This window comes from Bombina bombina, chromosome 9, assembly GCF_027579735.1.
Source record: "Bombina bombina isolate aBomBom1 chromosome 9, aBomBom1.pri, whole genome shotgun sequence".
Classification (NCBI taxonomy): Eukaryota; Metazoa; Chordata; class Amphibia; order Anura; family Bombinatoridae; genus Bombina; species Bombina bombina.
In genome coordinates, this window is record NC_069507.1 from 208761979 (window position 1) to 208781850 (window position 19872).

Sequence of the window (19872 nt, forward strand, 5' to 3'; positions counted from 1 at the left end):
TTCAGCGCCTCTTTGAAGATGACATCGCCCGGATCGAAGACTTCTTCATCGCCGCCTGGATGATGACTTCATCGGATGGAAGATTTCTTCAGCGCTGCTTGGAGGATTAACTTCTTCCACTCCGGATGTCCACTTCAGTTCCATCGCTGCTCGAGTGAAGACGACTAAAGGTAGGATGATCTTCAGGGGATTAGTGTTTTTGTAAGGGGGGTTTGGGTTAGATTAGGGGTATGTGGGTGGTGGGTTTTAATGTTGGGGGGGGTTGTATTTTTCTTTTACAGGCAAAAGAGCTGAACTTTTTGGGGCATGCCCCCACAAATGGCCCTTTTAAGGGCTGGTAAGGTAAAAGAGCTTTGAACTTTATTTAATTTAGAATAGGGTAGGGCATTTTTTTTATTTTGGGGGGGGTTTGTTATTTATTAGGGGGCTTAGATTAGGTGTAATTAGCTTAAAATTGTTGTAATATTTTTAAAATGTTTGTAACTTATTTTTTTTTTATTTTTTGTAACTTAGCTTTTTTTATTTTTTGTACTTTAGTTAGTTTATGTAATTGTAGTTATTTGTAGGTAGTTTATTTAATTAATTTAATGATAGTGTAGTATTAGGTTTAATTGTAACTTAGGTTAGGATTTATTTTACAGGTAATTTTGTATTTCTTTTAGCTAGGTAGTTATTAAATAGTTAATAACTATTTAATAACTATTCTACCTAGCTAAAATAAATACAAAGTTACCTGTAAAATAAATATAAATCCTAAGATAGCTACAATATAATTATTATTTATATTGTAGCTATCTTAGGGTTTATTTTACAGGTAAGTATTTAGTTTTAAATAGGAATAATTTATTAACGTATAGTGTAGTGTTAGGTGTAATTATAACTTAGGTTAGAATTTATTTTACAGGTAAATTTCAGTTTATTTTAGCTAGGTAAGCTATTAAATAGTTAATAACTATTTAATAGCTATTGTACCTAGTTAAAATAAATTGAAAGTTGCCTGTAAAATAAAAATAAATCCTAAAATAGCTAGAATATAATTATTATTTATATTGTAGCTATATTAGGGTTTATTTTAAAGGTAAGTATTAAGTTTTAAATAGGATTAATTTAGTTAATAATAAAAATATTATTTAGATTTATTTAATTAATATTTAAGTTAGGGGGCGTTAGGGTTAGGGTTAGACTTAGGTTTAGGGGTTAATAATTTTATTACAGTGGCGGCGGCGTAGTGGGGGGCAGGATAGGGGTTAATAAATTTATTATAGGTGGCGACAGTGTAGGGGGGGCAGATTAGGGGTTAATAAATTTATTATAGGTGGCGACGGTGTAGGGGGGGCAGATTAGGGGTTAATAAATTTATTATAGGTGGCGAGGGTGTAGGGGGGGCAGATTAGGGGTTAATAAATTTATTATAGGTGGCGACGGTGTAGGGGGGGCAGGATAGGGGTTAATACATTTATTATAGTTGCGGTGGGCTCCGGGAGCGGCGGTTTATGGGTTAATATGTATAGAGTAGTTTGCGATGGGCTCCGGGAGAGGCGGTTTAGGGGTTAATATGTATAGAGTAGCTTGCGGTGGGCTCCGGGAGTGGCGGTTTAGGGGGTAATAACTTTATTTAGTTGCGGCGGTGTAGGGGGGCAGATTAGTGGTGTTTAGACTCGGGGTACATGTTAGGGTGTTAGGTGCAGACAGCTCCCATAGAAATCAATGGGATGTCTGTCAGCAGCGAACTTGTACTTTCGCTATGGTCAGACTCCCATTGATTCCTATGGGATCCGCCGCCTCCAGGGGTGGCGGTTTGAAAACCAGGTATGCTGGGCCGTAAAAGTGCCGAGCGTACCTGCTAGTCATTTGATAACTAGCAAAAGTAGTGAGAATGTGCCGCACTTGTGTGCGGAACATCTGGAGTGACGTAAGAATCGATCTGTGTCGGCCTGAGTCCGGCGGATCGAAGCTTACGTCACTAAATTCTACTTTAGCCAGTCTCGAGCCTTTCATAACTAAGGTGAATCAGCCTCGCCACAAATACGCTGCGGAATTCCAGCGTATTTGAGGTTGACGGCTTGATAACTACCCCCCATGGTTGGAGGATCAATTTACCAAAAAGTTCTTTGATTCCACAGACAAGGGTAACCTTTTTGGGTTTCCAGGTAGATTCAGTATCCATGACTTTGTCTCTAACAGACAAGAGACATTTGAAATTGATTGCAGCCTGTCGGAAACCTTCAGTCTCAGTCATTCCCTTCAGTAGCTATGTGCATGGAAGTTTTAGGTCTCATGACTGCAGCATTGGACGCGATCCCCTTTGCTCATTTTCATATGAGACCTCTCCAGCTGTGTATGCTGAACCAATGGTGCAGCCGTGCAGGGATTATACAAGGATATCACAATTAATATCCTTAAATCCCAATGTTCAACTTTCTCTGACTTGGTGGTTAGATCACCATCGTATTATTTTAGGGGCCTCTTTCATCCGTCCAACCACAACAGATGCGAGTCTTTCAGGTTGGGGAGCTGTTTGGGGATCTCTGACAGCACAAGGGGTTTGGAAATCTCAAGAGGCGAGATTACCAATCAATATTTTGGAACTCTTTGCGATTCTCAGGGCTCTTCAGTTTTGGCCTCTGTTGAAGAGAGAACCGTTCATTCAGACAGACAATATCACAATGGTGGCATATGTCAATCATCAGGGTGGGATTCACAGTCCTCAAGCTATGAAAGAAGTATCTCAGATACTTGTTTGGGCGGAATCCAGCTCCTGTCTAATTTCTGCAGTTCATATCCCAGGTATAGACAATTGGGAAGCGGATTACCTCAGTCGTCAGACTTTACATCCATCCACCCAGAAGTGTTTTCTCAAATTGTTCAGATGTGGGGCTTCTAGAAATAGATCTAATGGCATCTCATCTAAACAAAAAACTTCCCAGGTACCTGTCCAGGTCCAGGGATCCTCAGGCGGAAGAAGTGGATGCATTGACACTTCCCTGGTGTTATCAACCTGCTTATATTTTCCTTCCTCTAGTTCTTCTTCTAAGAGTGATCTCCAAAATCATCATGGAGCAATCGTTTGTGCTGCTGTTAGCTCCAGCATGGCCTCACAGGTTTTGGTATGCAGATCTTGTTCGGATGTCCAGTTGCCAACCTTGGCCACTTCCACTAAGGCCAGACCTTCTATCTCAAGGTCTGTTTTTCCATCAGGATCTCAAATCATTAAATTTGAAGGTATGGAAATTGAATGCTTAGTGCTTAGTCATAGAGGTTTCTCTGACTCAGTGATTAATACTATGTTGCAGGCTCGTAAATCTGTTTCTAGAAAGATTTAATATCGAGTTAGGAAGACTTACATTTCATGGTGTTCTTCTCATAAATTCTCTTGTCATTCTTTTAGAATCCCTATAATTTTACAGTTTCTTCAGGATGGTTTGGATAAAGGTTTGTCTGCAAGTTCCTTGAGAGGACAAATCTCTGCTCTTTCTGTTTTATTTCACAGAAAGATTGCTAAACTTCCTGATATTCATTGTTTTGTACAGGCTTTGGTTCATATCAAGCCTGTCATTAGGTCAATCTCTCCTCCTTGGAGTCTTAATTTAGTTTTGAAGGCTTTACAGGCTCCTCCGTTTGAGCCGATGCATTCTTTGGACATTAAACTACTTTCTTGGAAAGTGTTGTTTCTTTTGGCCATCTCTTCTGCTAGAAGAGTTTCTGAATTATCCGCTCTCTCTAGTGAATCTACTTTTCTGATTCTTCATCAGGATAAGGCGGTTTTGCAGACTTCATTTAAATTCTTACTTAAGGTTGTGAATTCTAACAACATTAATAGAGAAATTGTTGTCCCTTCCTTGTGTCCTAATCCTAAGAATTCTTTGGAGAGATCCTTACATTCTTTGGATGTGGTAAGAGCTTTGAAATATTATGTTGAAGCTACTAAAGATTTCAGGAAGACTTCTAGTCTATTTGTTATATTTTTTGGTTCTAGGAAAGGTCAGAAGGCTTCTGCTGTTTCCTTGGCTTCGTGGTTAAAGCTTTTGATTTATCAAGCTTATTTGGAGTTGGGTCAATCCCGCTTCAGAGAATTACAGCTCATTCTACTAGATCAGTCTCCACTTTGTGGGCTTTTAAGAATGAAGCTTCAGTTGATCAGATTTGCAAAGCAGCAACTTTGTCTACTTTGCATACATTTACTAAATTCTACTGTTTTGATGTATTTGCTTCTTTGGAAGCAGTTTTTGGTAGAAAAGTTCTTCAGGCAACTGTTTCAGTTTGATTCTTCTGCTTTTGATTTAAGTTTTTCTTTTCATTTATGAGCATAAACTTATATTTTGGGTTGTGGATTAATTTTTTTCAGCAAAAAATGGCTGTTTTTATTTTTATCCCTCCCTCTCTAGTGACTCTTGTGTGGAGTTCCACATCTTGGGTATTGCTATCCCATACCTCACTAGCTCATGGCCTCTTACCAATTACATGAAAGAAAACATAATTTATGTAAGAACTTACCTGATAAATTAATTTCTTTCATATTGGCAAGAGTCCATGAGGTCCACCCCTTTTTATGATGGTTATGATTTTTTTGTATAAAGCACAATTATTTCCAAATTCCTTTGTTGATGCTTTTTACTCCTTTCTTTATCACCCCACTACTTGGCTATTCGTTAAACTGAATTGTGGGTGTGGTTAAGGCTGTATGTATAGGCATTTTGAGGTTTGGGAAACTCTGCCCCTCCTGGTATATCCCATACGTCACTAGCTCATGGACTCTTGCCAATATGAAATAAATTAATTTATCTGGTAAGTTCTTACATAAATTATGTTTTTTTTTATATATATATATATATATATATATATATATATATATATATATATATACCGGGTATATATATATATATTTCTGCAGGGTAGTATCCCCCCTAACCTCCCTGACCCCCCATACAGCTCTCTAACCCTCCCCCCTCTACCTATTAGGTGCCATCTTAGGTACTGGCAGCTGTCTGCCAGTACCCAGCTTGTTGCAGATTTTGCTTGTATTTTTTATTTTTAAATCCCATTTTTTCCATAGTGTAGCTGCCCCCCCCCTCATTCCGCTACCACCCTACCCCAACCCAGATAATTGCACTAGCTAATATCCCCCTCTCCCTTCTTCCATCTTACTACATCTTTTCCGTAGTGTAAGTTGTCCCACCCTCTCCCGCCCCCTCATGCGCCTCTCACGCCCCCTCCAATGATGGGCCACCCACCCGCCTCCCTGCTATCCCTCCCACGCCACCAATGATCGGCACCATAATCCTCTCTGCATCGGTTGCTTAGCAAAGGGTATTGCACAATGCCTCAGCATCGAGGCATTGCTGCAATACCCTGAAAGCATCTGAAAGCGATAGTCCTTGGTCGTTATCAACCTTGGTTGTTAATTACCATTTTTTGTAGAAAGTGCCTGGCACAGCCTCTGTTGTTAAGGGGTTAAAGCTATATGTATCCCAGAAATTTCCTTTTGGGATTTAGACAGAGCATATAATTTAAAAACTTTTCCAATGTACATTTATTATCAAATTTGCTTTGTTCCCATAATATTGTTGAATAGATATCTAGATAGGTGTCTGGAGCACTACATGGCAGGAAATAGGGCCGCAATCTAGTTCTCTTGCAAATGGATAGCATTCTTGAAAACTGCTACCATATAATGCACCAGGCACATGCATACTCCTTGTCACGCCACGCCGCTCTAGCCATTGCTAGGGGCGCGGCGTCTCTTTCCCTGCTCGTTGCCAGGGGTTGTGTCGGGTCCGGATGCGTGCAGCGCTGACGTCATCGCTGCACACTCCTGATGCCGGTCGGACTTCTGTGGCGCGAATCCTGCGCCTATGTAAGTTCTTCTACAGGGAGCTTTCACTGCCCAAGTATAGTTGTTACTTTGTGTACTCCTGGGTGTGACAGATCATTGTATTTTACTGCCTATTTTTGTGTATGACCCCTGCCTATCTGACTACTCTGCCTGCTATACCCCTTAACTGCTGGATTGATATACTGCTGCTGAACCCTGCCTGTCTGACTACTCTACCTGCTATACTCCTTAATTACTGGATTGATATACTGCTGCTGAACCCTGCCTGTCTGACTATTATGCTTATTAACCCCTGTTGTTCTGGATTGCCTTTTTGTTGCCAAACCCTGCCTGCCCGACCATTCTAGTGGTGTGCCTTTGGACGGCTTTACTGTTGCCAAATCCTGCCTGCTTGACCATTTTAGTGGTGTGCCCTTGGACTGCATTGCTGTTGCCCAATCCTGCCTGCCTGACCATTCTAGTGGTTTGTCCTTGGACTGCTCTGCCGTTGCCACTGGGGACTGTCCTGCCTGTGGTGCGTGCCGCCTTCCTCATCTTACTAACTTTCTCTGCTCTGGGATATTCCCTATCATTCTGACACAACGCTGGAATAACAAGACTACTGGCCGAGTTCGGTCTGATAGAGGAGTATCTCACGAGCATTACACTCCTGAGTTTACGTCCCTGCTTTTCAACAAAAGATACCAAGAGAACAAAGGCAATTTGATAATGTAAATGTAGAAAGTTGTTTAAAATTGCATGCTTTATCTGAATCAAGAAAGAAAAAAACGTGGGTTTCATTTTCCTTTAAAGTCAATAAAAGGCTGAGCAAATCTTGAAGGCTGCCAGTCATCAGTCTGCATTGCAGATTGCATTGCCATAGTTGATTAGAAGATGCTTTCACATATGTATACCTTTGAAAAATGGAAGTAAATTATTTTTTGAGAATTGCCCACAAACACAGACAGACACATACAGTACAGTACAGAGAGACATATACATTTTCTCCAGCCAAAAATGGGTTAAAGTATCTAAGCAATAAAAGAAATGCATTATCATAAAACAAATCCCTAGAAGGTTCAAACTGCACATAGAGTTAATTATAATTATAATTGTAAGCATAATAAATCAGCTGTATTTCAAAAGTTTGAATATAGAAATATACAGTCAAGATACAGGGTGCAAGGAATTCATAAAATAATTACATCATAAAAGCCATAGAAATTTAGCTTTTTGTTTGTTTTTGTAATGCAAACCCCAATTTTATACAACAGCGCATAACAGGAGATAGTGAAGCTTGCTCACAAAAATAGCAATAATACAGGGGAAACCTCATAACTAGGGATGGGTGAATATGTTTGTATTTGAATGTTAGAACAAATGTTATTGTAGAAATTTGATTTACATAATCAAATGTTGATAAGAACGAATATTCTCAAAAATTCTATGTTCAATTGTTCATAATTAGATCGAATGAACACATTTGAAATTTCAAATGTGACTTTCGATTTAACAAATACTATTCAGAAGTTCAATGTGTAGGGAATTTTGTAAATTGATACATAATAGATACAAATATATAAATGTGAATGTTTCTATTTCGAATATTGCATAATTTGAATATTACATTTAAATAAAGCATTAGAAATATTATTACAAATACATCAATTCAAATTATTCGAATTTGAATATTGCAGAATGTGCACCTCATTATAGTGCGCTGGTATTACTTAGTTGAGCGCAAATATCACTTTAGCGTAAGCGATATCTAGCACTCAACTTGAAATCTAGCCCTAAATGTTTACCCAGTTGCAGTTCTAGAAAAAAAAATTTGGGGGGGCTAACAAAGGTGAAGAAAACAACATATGGAAATGCTTGACAGGGCATGTGCTTCCTTTGCAGATCAGTGGGTGCTTCATGTTTTTTTAGGTGTATAGCACTACATAGCACCCCTTATAATCACAACTATGTTTAGGTGTATAGGACTCCCTAGCACCCCATAGAATCACCTCTGTATTTAGGTATATAGCACTCCCTAGCACCCCCATAGATATAGATTCACCACTGTGTTTAGGTGTATAGCAGTCCATAGTACCACCATATAATAACAACTATGTTTAGGTGTATAGCACTCCCTAGCACCCCATAGAATCAGCTCTGTATTTAAGTATATAACACTACCTAGCACCCCCATAAATTCACCACTGTTTTTAGGTGTATAGCAGTCCATAGTACCCCCATATAATAACAACTATGTTTAGGTGTATAGCACTCCCTAGCACCCCCATAGAATCAGCTCTGTATTTAAGTATATAACACTACCTAGCACCCCCATAAATTCACCACTGTGTTTAGGTGTATAGCAAGTATCCCCATAGAATAACTATGTTTAGGTGTATAGCACTCCCTAGCACACCCATAGAATCAGCTCTGTGTTTAGGCATATAGAACCCCCATAGATTCACCACTGTGTTTAGGTGTATAGCACTCCATAGAATCACAACTGATTTTGCTGTTTAGCACTCCCTAGCACCCCCATAGAATCACCACTGTGTTTAGCTGTAAAGCACTCCCTTGCACCCCCATAAAATCACTACTGTTTGTAGGTGTATAGCACTCCCTAGCACCCCTATAGATGTTAATATGTTTACCTTAGCTGTATCATGGCAAAAAAATAATGAAAGGTCATGGTATGCAATTTTCTTACCTAAGCTCCAAGTATCCCCAGGGCTACATGGGTACATATACCAAAGGCTGAGAAACAAGGACATAGATTTTTGGACCAGTGGGATTCCCTATCACTGCCTACATTATCAAATAAACCCTTTCACTTTTCTATAAAGGGACAGTAAACACCTTTAGATGTTAAAATAAAATGTTTAGTTATGCATAATGAAACAACTTTGCAATATATGTTCATTATATATTTTGCCCCCTTTTCATGTAAATTTACTCTGAAAATTGAGTAATTTCTACCTCTCAGAACTTGAAGTGTACCCCTACTACCTATCTTGCACTAATTAGCTTTAACTGATAACAAAGCTACTTTATACTATCTTTATGACTGTGGCTAGCCTTGTTGTCTGCAGACTAAAGCCCAGATTGGCTCCTCCAAATATGACAAATGCTGCGTGGAGTTTCTCTATAGATAAATACTTTCAGTAAAAAGAATGTTAATTTGGTTTAAAAACATGAAGACTTTAACTGATATGTTATTCTATAGCAACACTACAGAAATGTCTTGTAATTACAAGGTGTTTACCATCCCTTTAAGTATTTTTCCTTTTTTATTTATTTTACATAAGAATCTATAAATGTTTAATGCCACATTTTTGTAGCAAATTAAATTCACCATTCAATATATTAATCCTGCTATTGTGGCTCTCACTGATAGGTTACTTGTCCTATGGATATTTTTGTAAGGTAATATTGATTTTTAGTTTCCATGGTGATAATTTCTTCATAAACAATACACAATCCGTTGCATAGATATATAAAAAATATAAATGATTAGTTCCCTAAATGCATAACAGCAAGATCAGCCCCTTCACATTCATTTACAATGTATTAGCAGAATATGTATTTAATACAGGCAGCATGGCTTGTGCTTCTTTGGATGTAGCCAAATGAAATGTTCTGCAACCGAGATTTGTATTCAGAATGAAACTGAATGATTCAATATGGTGAATGAATACTGAGTCAGATTATGAATGATCTATCACTTATACTAACATATAATTAGGAAAATATGTAAATTTATGATTGAATTAATTGAACACATGTTTTTTGTTATAACAATTAAGACATTAGTTACATAGATTTCAGTAAGTTTAGAACATCAATCAATTAAAACAAGCAATAAATTCAGCAATGGTTATCACTGGTGCAAAAGAAACCATATTCTGTTCTTTAAAGTATTTATAAAATTATGTATTCATTTTAATTTAAAATATATTTAATTGTGGTATTCCCTGCTGTTTTGTCAGGCCGCATTTCAGAACTCAGTAGAAGGCTGTTGTTCTAAAATGTATTTATTATTTTAAACAACAGATTTTGTATTCCATGTCTATTTTTTTTTTACTTTTATAAATGTTGTAAAAGCTTCAATGCATACAAATTGAGCAAAGTTTATAATCTATTAGCACTGCCATATTTATCCTAGTGGATGGTGCCCCTTGGCACAAGTTTCTAAACATACCCCCCCCCCATTACCCTGTATATAATACATTTTGCACATATAATTACATAAAGCGTATACACAGTCCAGAATTAATAAAAAGGAAAATAACAACGCATGTTTAAAATATTTCAAGTATAGGTACATACATACCAGTGTTTTAAGCTAAAAAAAGAAAGTCCCTCAATACAAATAAACATTATAATTGTGAACTTAAAGGGACATTATACACTATTTTTTTCTTTGCATAAATGTTTTGTAGATGACCCATTTATATAGCCCATAAATATATATTTTTTTAAATGCATAGTTTTGCTTATTTTTTAAATAACATTGCTCTGATTTTCAGACTCCTAACCAAGCCGCAAAGTTTTATGAGAATACCGTTAGCTACCTACTCCAGCTTGCTCCTGTTTGTGTAAAGGGTCTTTTCATATGCAAAAGAAGGGGGAGGGGGGAGTGTCTTATTTCCCACTTGTAGTGGGCTTTCCAACTGCCTTTTCAACAGAGCTAAACTGAGAGCTTCTAAGTAAGTTTTTAAACAGTTTTATTCTGGATTTTTATATCAGTATCCGTGCATCGTGTTCTTTATAGTAGTGTCTATTACATGCAGTTATATGAAAATGAGTGTATACTGTCCCTTTAACTCTAACAGTGCTCCCCTGGCTCCTCCCATCACAAATTAGCAAAAACAATGAATACTAAAAAAAATCAATTTAACTTTAATTTTAAATACCCAAATACCTCACCCTAATTTAAGTATAATTACAACTACTCAAACTTCAACCATTGCAACATAACCCTACTCAAATATACCAGAACCAGCACAATTAACCCTAACTGTAACCTGGATTTAGCACAACTGCAACCAAAAAAAAGATCTTAAAAAAAACAAACATTACAATAAAAGTATTCTTATCTTAATTTTCCTTAAGTCATTGGGCTTTTATGCCTATCGCAACAGGTCCTTCCTCTTACATCAGATGCCACTTTCTGGATTATCTTCATTGTGCCTTCTCTGTTCGTAGATTTTTTAAATTGAGTTGGTATAAATATATTGCTTGTATCCAAGATAATGATTAGAGACATGAAAAACAGTGACCCATCTCTAAACTCACAATGAAGTGAACAGTGAACTGAAAGCACGTAGCTTGAGACACACTTACGGTTTAATGTTCACATCTATAATAAAGTCTATAGAGTGACAGCATAACACCTCTTTCATACTTTCTAACATTTTCTGGATGCCTTCCAAAAGTAGGAGGAAAAGGGGAAAATTGTGAACAAAGGTGTTGGCGTTGTGAGGGTAGAACCATAACCAGAGGATAGAGTTATTGCTGTGCAGTGGCCAGATGAGATTGTGTGGGCTGTGGGCAAATTCTGGACAGACCCCTGTTTTCACTTCAAAATTTGGGACATTTGCCCTGTGGGAAAAGCTGTGGTGGGGCCTTTGATGCAAAGCTCACAAACAGTGACAATCCCATAATATTTGTTCTCTTACTACGTAAAAATGTCCTACTGTGCTTTGTGCATGTGCAAAATGACATCAACACAATCCACATATGATCCTAAAGCATGTGTGGAAAGAGCTTACGTCTGTTTACACATGCTCATATTGTTAGGTAGGAAAATTTGCCAGTGCTCTGTCGAAAAGAACTAACTTGTTGAGATTTGCTACCTCGACCTGCGCATGTTCACAATTATCTAATCGCACTCAGCATATGTTTGAAAGGATTTAGTGGAATGCAATTATGTAATCACCACTATCTTTTTTGCCTCTGTCTGGGGGGTTAAAGGGGGGACAATATGCCGATCCTCAGGCATCCACCCCAAGTAATCCTCGGGGAATGAGGTTTACAAGGGGGGCTTCAGCCCCCTTAAACTCCCAGGTGAAAACAAAAAAGATAGTGGATCACGTGATTTCATTTATGGGATCGGGTCAGGCGGAAGTGCCTATGACATCAGGCATGCCCTCCAGCACGCAATCCCATTTACCAAGCCGCTATGGCTTCAGGACAGCCAAACGGCTACGACATTCCATGCTGTCCTAATGACGTTAAAGCCCAGCATAGTTAGGTGGGCATGGAGTGTCCTAACAGCGGGAAAGGGTTAAAAGGCTCCTTTAGCAATTTTAACTCCAAGATCAACTTAAGCAGGTGCAGATTGTTGCCTACTAGTGAACTTGTGTTTCTGTCGAGCAAACTCATGCTCAAAAGTATGTACAACAATCAATAGCTAAGCAAGCTCTGAGAAAAAGCTGAGGTAAAATGTTGTCAGGCTTATGTCTGTATATTGCAGTGTGCATTATACTTCTATGCTGGGATTATACAACATTATGTCTTATGTACCATGACATTTCCATTCTCCTTTTATTACCCCCTTTCTCTATCCTAAACGGCTTGGGGCAAAACTAATTTTCATAATTACTTTTCTCTGATCTTGTGTGAATCATTGAACTCTTTCTGATTGAAACCACTGATCATATCTCTACTTATAATCAAGTCAGCTGATTGACATATCTATTTTCCTTAAAACCAAAGGAGGAATTTTTTCATGTGTGTATATGTATGTATATATATATATATATATATATATATATATATATATATATATATATATAAGGATTCAGCACCAGCTTCAAAAATGTAGTATTCTTCATCACTGTGTGTGTGTGTGTGTGTGTATATATATATATATATATATATATATATATATATATACACACACACATATTTCTTCTTTATCATGATTTTAATTATATATATATATATATATATATACTGTAGATATATTGAGATATATATATATACAGTAGATAGATAGATAGATAGATAGATAGATAGATAGATAGATAGATAGATAGATGGATAGATAGATAGATATTATATTCAAAACCTGCTATGTTATATTTATAGCAGAGAAATAATTTAATTCTGAAATTATTAAAGGCATTTCTAGCACAGCACTTTGAAAGTAAGAGACAGTGAGTAACACAGCACATAAATCAAATGATAATACAAGCATCAATGCTATGATATATCTGTTTCATTTTTCATCAAGCGGAGATGATTCATCTTCACCTGTAAAAGATTCTGAAAGCCAAAAGCTGAATTTGACAGAAGAGAAGCAAAAGACATATACAATTTTGAAAATGAATGTCAGGAGCACTTTCTGTATAGTTGTCTCATTAGCATAATTGCTGTATAATGTAATTTCTTGAGCAACAAAACAAATCCTTTAAAATAAACAAGTGTAATCATATGTTACCTACTCACTTGTTTAGCGAATATTATATGCAGCTAAAAATAAACCACAGGAGAAACAAGGAAGTCAGTGTTATTGTGACTATTATTGCTATACGTTAAATAAACGAAAATAGTACAAAAGTGTATTTATAAAAGGTACGGAGACATAGAGAAAGAACAAAACCTAGTGTTAAAAATCTGTAACATCTTAAATAAATGGAGGGCACCCATCTAATATATGTACACCATAAATCACATAACATTTTAGTATTTAATAATATCCAGATTATTTTCTAAATCCAATAGTCAATTTAAAAAAAAAATATTTAAAGAAACGTAAACCCCAAACGTTTTCATTCATGCGGCCAGATTACAAGTTTTGCATTATGAGCGGTGCGGTACTAACTTGCACGTTATTGTCACCGCTCACTTACCTACAGCGCTGGTATTACAGGTTTTTATAAACCCGGAGTTAAAAGACAAGAAGTGAGCGTAGAGCAAAATTGAGCTCCATACCACACTCCAATACCAGCGCTGCTTAAGTCAGCGGTGAGCTGGTTGTACGTGCTAATGCACGATTTCCCCATAGACATCAATGGGGAGAGCCGGCTGAAAAAAAGTCTAACACCTGCAAAAAAGCAGCGTAAAGCTCCGTAATGCTGCCCCATTGATTCCTATGGGGAAACTAAATTTATGTTTATACCTAACACCCTAACATGAACCCTGAGTCTAAACACCCCTAATCTTACAATTATTAACCCCTTATCTGCCGCCCCCGACATCGCCAACACCTACATTATACTTATTAACCCCTAATCTGCCACTCCGGATATCGCTGCCACTATAATAAACACAATAACCCCTAAACTGCCACACTCCCGCTTCGTAAACACTAGTTAAATATTATTAACCCCTAATCTGCTGCCCCTAACATCGCCGCCACCTACCTACATTTATAAACACCTAATCTGCCGCCCCCAACATCGCCACCACTATACTATATTTATTAACCCCTAAACCTAAGTCTAACCCTAAACATAACACCCACTAGCTTAAATATAATTAAAATAAATCTAAATAAAACCTACAATTAATAATTAAATAATTCCTATTTAAAACTAAATACTTACCTGTAAAATAAACCCTAAGCTAGCTACAATATAACTAATAGTTACATTGTAGCTAGCTTAGGTTTTATTTTTATTTTACAGTCAAGCTTGTATTTATTTTAACTAGGTAGAATAGTTACTAAATAGTTATTAACTATTTAATAACTACCTAGCTAAAATAAATACAAATGTACCTGTAAAATAAAACCTAACCTGAGTTACACTAACACCTAACCTTACATTACAATTAAATAAATTACCTAAATTACAAAAAAAAACAACTAAATTACACAAAATAAAAAACAAATTACAAGATATTTAAACTAATTACACCTAATCTAATAGCCCTATCAAAATAAAAAAGCCTCCCCAAAATAAAAAAAAACCCTAGCCTAAACTAAACTGCCAATAACCCTTAAAAGGGCCTTTTGCGGGGCATTGCCCCAAAGAAATCAGCTCTTTTACCTTAAAAAAAATACAAACAACCCTCCAACAGTAAAACTCACCACCCGCACAACCAACCCCCCAAATAAAACCCTAACTAAAAAAAACTAAGCTCCTCATTGCCCTGAAAAGGGCATTTGGATGGGCATTGCCCTTAAAAAGGCATTTAGCTCTATTGTGGCCCAAACCCTAAGCTAAAAATAAAACCCACCCAATAAACCCTTAAATAAACCTAACACTAACCCCTGAAGATCCACTTACAGTTTTGAAGAGCCGACATCCATCCTCAATGAAGCCGAGAGAAGTCCTCAACGAAGTGGCAAGAAGTCCTCAGCGAAGCCGGGAGAAGTCTTCTACCAACCCGGCAGAAGTGGTCCTCCAGACGGGCAAAAGTCTTCATCCAGACGGCATCTTCTATCTTCATCCATCCGGCGCGGAGTGGGTCCATCTTTAAGACATCCGGCGTGGAGCATCCTCTTCCAACGAAGTCTTCTTCCAGAATGAATGTTCCTTAAAGTGACTTCTTCAAAACTGTAAGTGGATCTTCAGGGGTTAGTGTTAGGTTTTTTTAAGGGTTTATTGGGTGGGTTTTATTTTTAGCTTAGGGTTTGGGCCACAATACAGCTAAATGCCCTTTTAAGGGCAATGCCCATCCAAATGCCCTTTTCAGGGCATTGGGGAGCTTAGGTTTTTTTTAGTTAGGGTTTTATTTGGGGGGTTGGTTGTGTGGGTGGTGGGTTTTACTGTTGGAGGGTTGTTTGTATTTTTTTAAGGTAAAAGAGCTGATTTCTTTGGGGCAATGCCCTGCAAAAGGCCCTTTTAAGGGTTATTGGTAGTTTAGTTTAGGCCAGGGTTTTGTTTTGTTTTGGGGGGGGGGCTTTTTTATTTTGATAGGGCTCTTAGATTAGGTGTAATTAGTTTAAATATCTTGTAATTTGTTTTTTATTTTGTGTAATTTAGTGTTTGTTTTTTGTAATTTAGGTAATTTCTTTAATTGTAGTGTAAGGTTAGGTGTTAGTGTAGCTCAGGTTAGGTTTTATTTTACAGGTAAATTTGCATTTATTTTAGCTAGGTAGTTAGTAAATATACTATAACTATTTAATAACTATTCTACCTAGTTAAAATAAATACAAAGTTGCCTGTAAAATAAAAATAAAACCTAAGCTAGCTACAATGTAACTATTAGTTATATTGTAGCTATCTTAGGGTTTATTTTATAGGTATTTAGTTTTAAATAGGAATTATTTAGTTAATAATAATTGGTTTTCTTTAGATTTATTTGAATTATATTTAAGTTAAGGGGTGTTAGGGTTAGGATTAGACTTAGGTTTAGGGGTTAATAAATTTAGTATAGTGGCGGCAACGTTGGGGGCGGCAGATTAGGGGTTAATAAATGTAGGTGGGGGCGGCGATGTTAGTGACGGCAGATTAGGGGTTAATAATATTTAACTAGTGTTTGTGAGGAGGGAGTGTGGCAGTTTAGGGGTTAATATGTTTATTATAGTGGCGGCGATGTCCAGGGTGACAGATTAGGGGTTAATAATTTTATTTTAGTGTTTGCGATGCGGGAGGGCCTTGGTTTAGGGGTTAATAGGTAGTTTATGGGTGTTAGTGTACTTTGTAACACTTTAGTTATGAGTTTTTTGTTACAGCTTTGTAGTGTAATACTCATAACTACTGACTTTAGAATGCGTTACGAATCTTGCGGGATAGGCTGTACCGCTCACTTTTTGGCCTAAAAAAAAAAAGCTTGTAATACCGGCGCAATGGAAGTGATTTGCGGTACGGCCAAAAAAGTGTGCTCGACAGCTGTACCTACAAGACTCGTAATAGCAGCGGTAGTGAAAAAGCAGCGCTATGAGCCTTAACGCTGCTTTTTTACTCATAACGCAAAACTCGTAATCTAGCCAATGGTTTGTAATTTACTTCTAATTGTCTTCATTTTCTAGGTATCTTTTGTTGAAAAGCAAGAATGTAAGCTCAGGAGAGTGCACGTGTTTGGAGCACTATATGGTAGCAGATTTGCAAGAGAACTAGATGGCTGGACTATTTCCAGCCATGTAGTACCTAGGTATCTCTTCAACAAAGAATGCAATGGGAATGAAGTAAATGTGATAATAGAAGTAAACTAAATTATTTTTATTTATTTATATTAAATAAACGACGGTTTAACAAACTAGCACTGCTTAGGGTGCAGTGTATTTTAGTTCTTGGTACCGCTCAAAGGAACTGATGATCTAAAGATCTCCACTCAGGCAAGATCATTTAAGCAGTCTCATCGGTACAGCAAGGCGTCTCAACTTTAGAAACACAAACTTTAGCTTGAGAGCTGTTTACTATGCAGGGCTCCTAATGTCAATGAGAAACCTCTATACTAAAGCATAAGGTTTAAAGAAAAATCCTATACATTTTGTGTGGCTTCTCTCCATGGCAAGTTTGTGATCATCAGCCCAGAAAGCAGCAAAATCCTGTAGTAAATGAGCCTGATCCTGCGTAAAAGCCAGAGGTATATTACATTAAAGGGATATTAAACCCACATTTTTTTTCTTTTATGATTCAGATAGAGCAAGCAACTTTCTAATGTACTCCTATTATCAATTTCTCTGCGTTCTTATGGAATCTTTATTCATTCCTGCTTTTTCAAATAAATATACCAAGAGAGCGAAGAAAATTGAGCATACGGGTAAATTAGAAAGTTGCTTATAACGGCATGCTCTATCCGAATCATAAAAGAAAAAAATGTGGGTTTACTGTCCCTTTAAGCAAGGAGTCCAGGTATGTTTTACTACTCTTAGGCTGACCAATCCCAGGGTTATTTGCAACTTAGTGCATAATTAGTTTAGAAGGTATATTTATTTATTGCAACCATCCTCCATCCTAATAGTATCACATTTATTTACTAATACAAAATGTTTACTAACCAATTTGAGGGTTTGTGTTTTGTGGTTTAAATCTGTCACTCTTTGCAAAGTCAAGAAGATAAATACCATGCCCAATGCAATATGTAGAACAGCACGTTGTGGCATTTGTACTCTATCATACCATTGTACTTTTTTGTACTTGTGAAAATAGTAATGATTTTTTTATATATATATATATTTATATATGATAACAATTGGCATACAGTTTAAGACTGACTGGTGGCAGAAAATGCAGAAGATGGGCTTAGACCCCCCCGAAGAAGCTTGATGTGAAACGTGCGTCAGGTGCGCTTATGTTGGGACCATAGTCTGCTCATTTTTTAATCTTTTGCCTAACTCCTTACCTAAATTTTATTTGCCTAAAAATAATAGATAAAATAATTATAATCTACAATGAACTAGTATGAATGAGTAGTAAGCATGTGAATCACCTATTAATCTAAACTGCACTAAGTAACATTAAAATATGAGACACAGCAAACCTTTTTGGGACACTTGGTTGTGCTTTTGAGTAAAAAGGCTTAGATCAATACCTTGGGTTGTCTACTTTTAAAATATATATATATAGTTTGTTGGTCAGTTTTAAAAATGTTGGCAGTGAGACATTCCATGATATATACAGTACATATATATAATGATATATACAGTGTATAACTGCACATACATAAATTAGAATTTTAAATATATATATATGTGTAACAGATGTGTATCTGTCTGTTTGAGGATGGGGGAAACCCCGAAACGTCACCTTATTAAATAATCTTTTCTACATTTCAAGACCCGGTGAGTGCCTTTCATTTTGGACTGTCTATATTATTACTGCAAAGTGCACCCCGAGCAGGAATATACCTATATTTATGTTACTGAGAGTGCTGTACCACTACTCTCTCTCTCTCTCTCTCTCTCTCTTTCTCTTTCTCTTTCTCTCTTTCTCTTTCTCTCTTTCTCTTTTTCTCTTTCTCTCTTTCTCTTTCTCTTTCTCTCTCTCTCTTTCTCTCTCTCTCTTTCTCTCTCTCTCTTTCTCTCTCTCTCTTTCTCTCTTTCTCTTTCTCTTTCTCTCTCTCTTTCTCTTTCTCTTTCTCTCTCTCTTTCTCTCTCTCTTTCTCTCTCTCTTTCTCTCTCTCTTTCTCTCTCTCTTTCTCTCTCTCTCTCTCTCTTTCTCTCTCTCTTTCTCTCTCTCTCTCTCTCTCTCTCTCTATATATATATATATATATATATATATATATATATATATATATATATATATATATATATACAGACCATAGCAGACATAGAGGATGCCAATAAAAAAAAAACATTTTGGGATCTTGTTCTACAGTTGTTAAGCTTTCTTGAATTATATCAGTCTAATCCTGCCTAAAAGGGTGATCAAGCCCTGAAATACTAAGCAATCCTCCTCTAAACAAGGAACATGGCAATCCCAGATGATTGTTTCAGCATTCTGTGAGCCTTGTCCGTGAGGTGCCAAACAATTGGGCTAAGAGAGGCTGAAGAACAAGCTACTGAGTCTTGTTCATTCCTGGTTGATGGCTTCTTTCTCTCTGTATAATTGTAGTATGATCTTGGCCCTGGGAGGGTTACCTGGCTGGGGCTCTGTAAAGAAAAGGACCGGGTTAGCGTGGCTCTCCAGTAAGTATTGAACTGTGTAAGGAAATTAATGAATACTGATGATTTTCATGAGTATTTATTCATTTTCTTTACATCTCAGGGTGAATTTGTTCAGATATTCATTTTGTTTCACTAACCAAATATCCAAACCAATTCACCCAGTAATTTAAAGAAAACAAATAAATACCGATGGAGTTCATCAGTATTCATTCATTCAGTATCCCTGTTTTGTCAAAAATGTGCATTCATGACAAAAATGTCTAGAAAAAATATATTTTTATCATGATTAACTGTGGCTTTTTCATATAAATGATATAAAGATGTTGAGTACAAATGTCCCTTTAAGTACAGATATTCTTTTTAAATAAAATGTATCTAAGCTTTTTGTTTTTTTTTAAAGTTATCTACTTAATCTACAGTAACTACCTCCCTAGGCAGTAAGTTTCACAGCATGGCTGCACTTATTGCAAAAAAAAATACTATACCGAGCGGCAGGTGAAATATCTTCTTTTTCTAAATGCAGGATTTCTTTTATCATCTACCATTTTGTTGGTA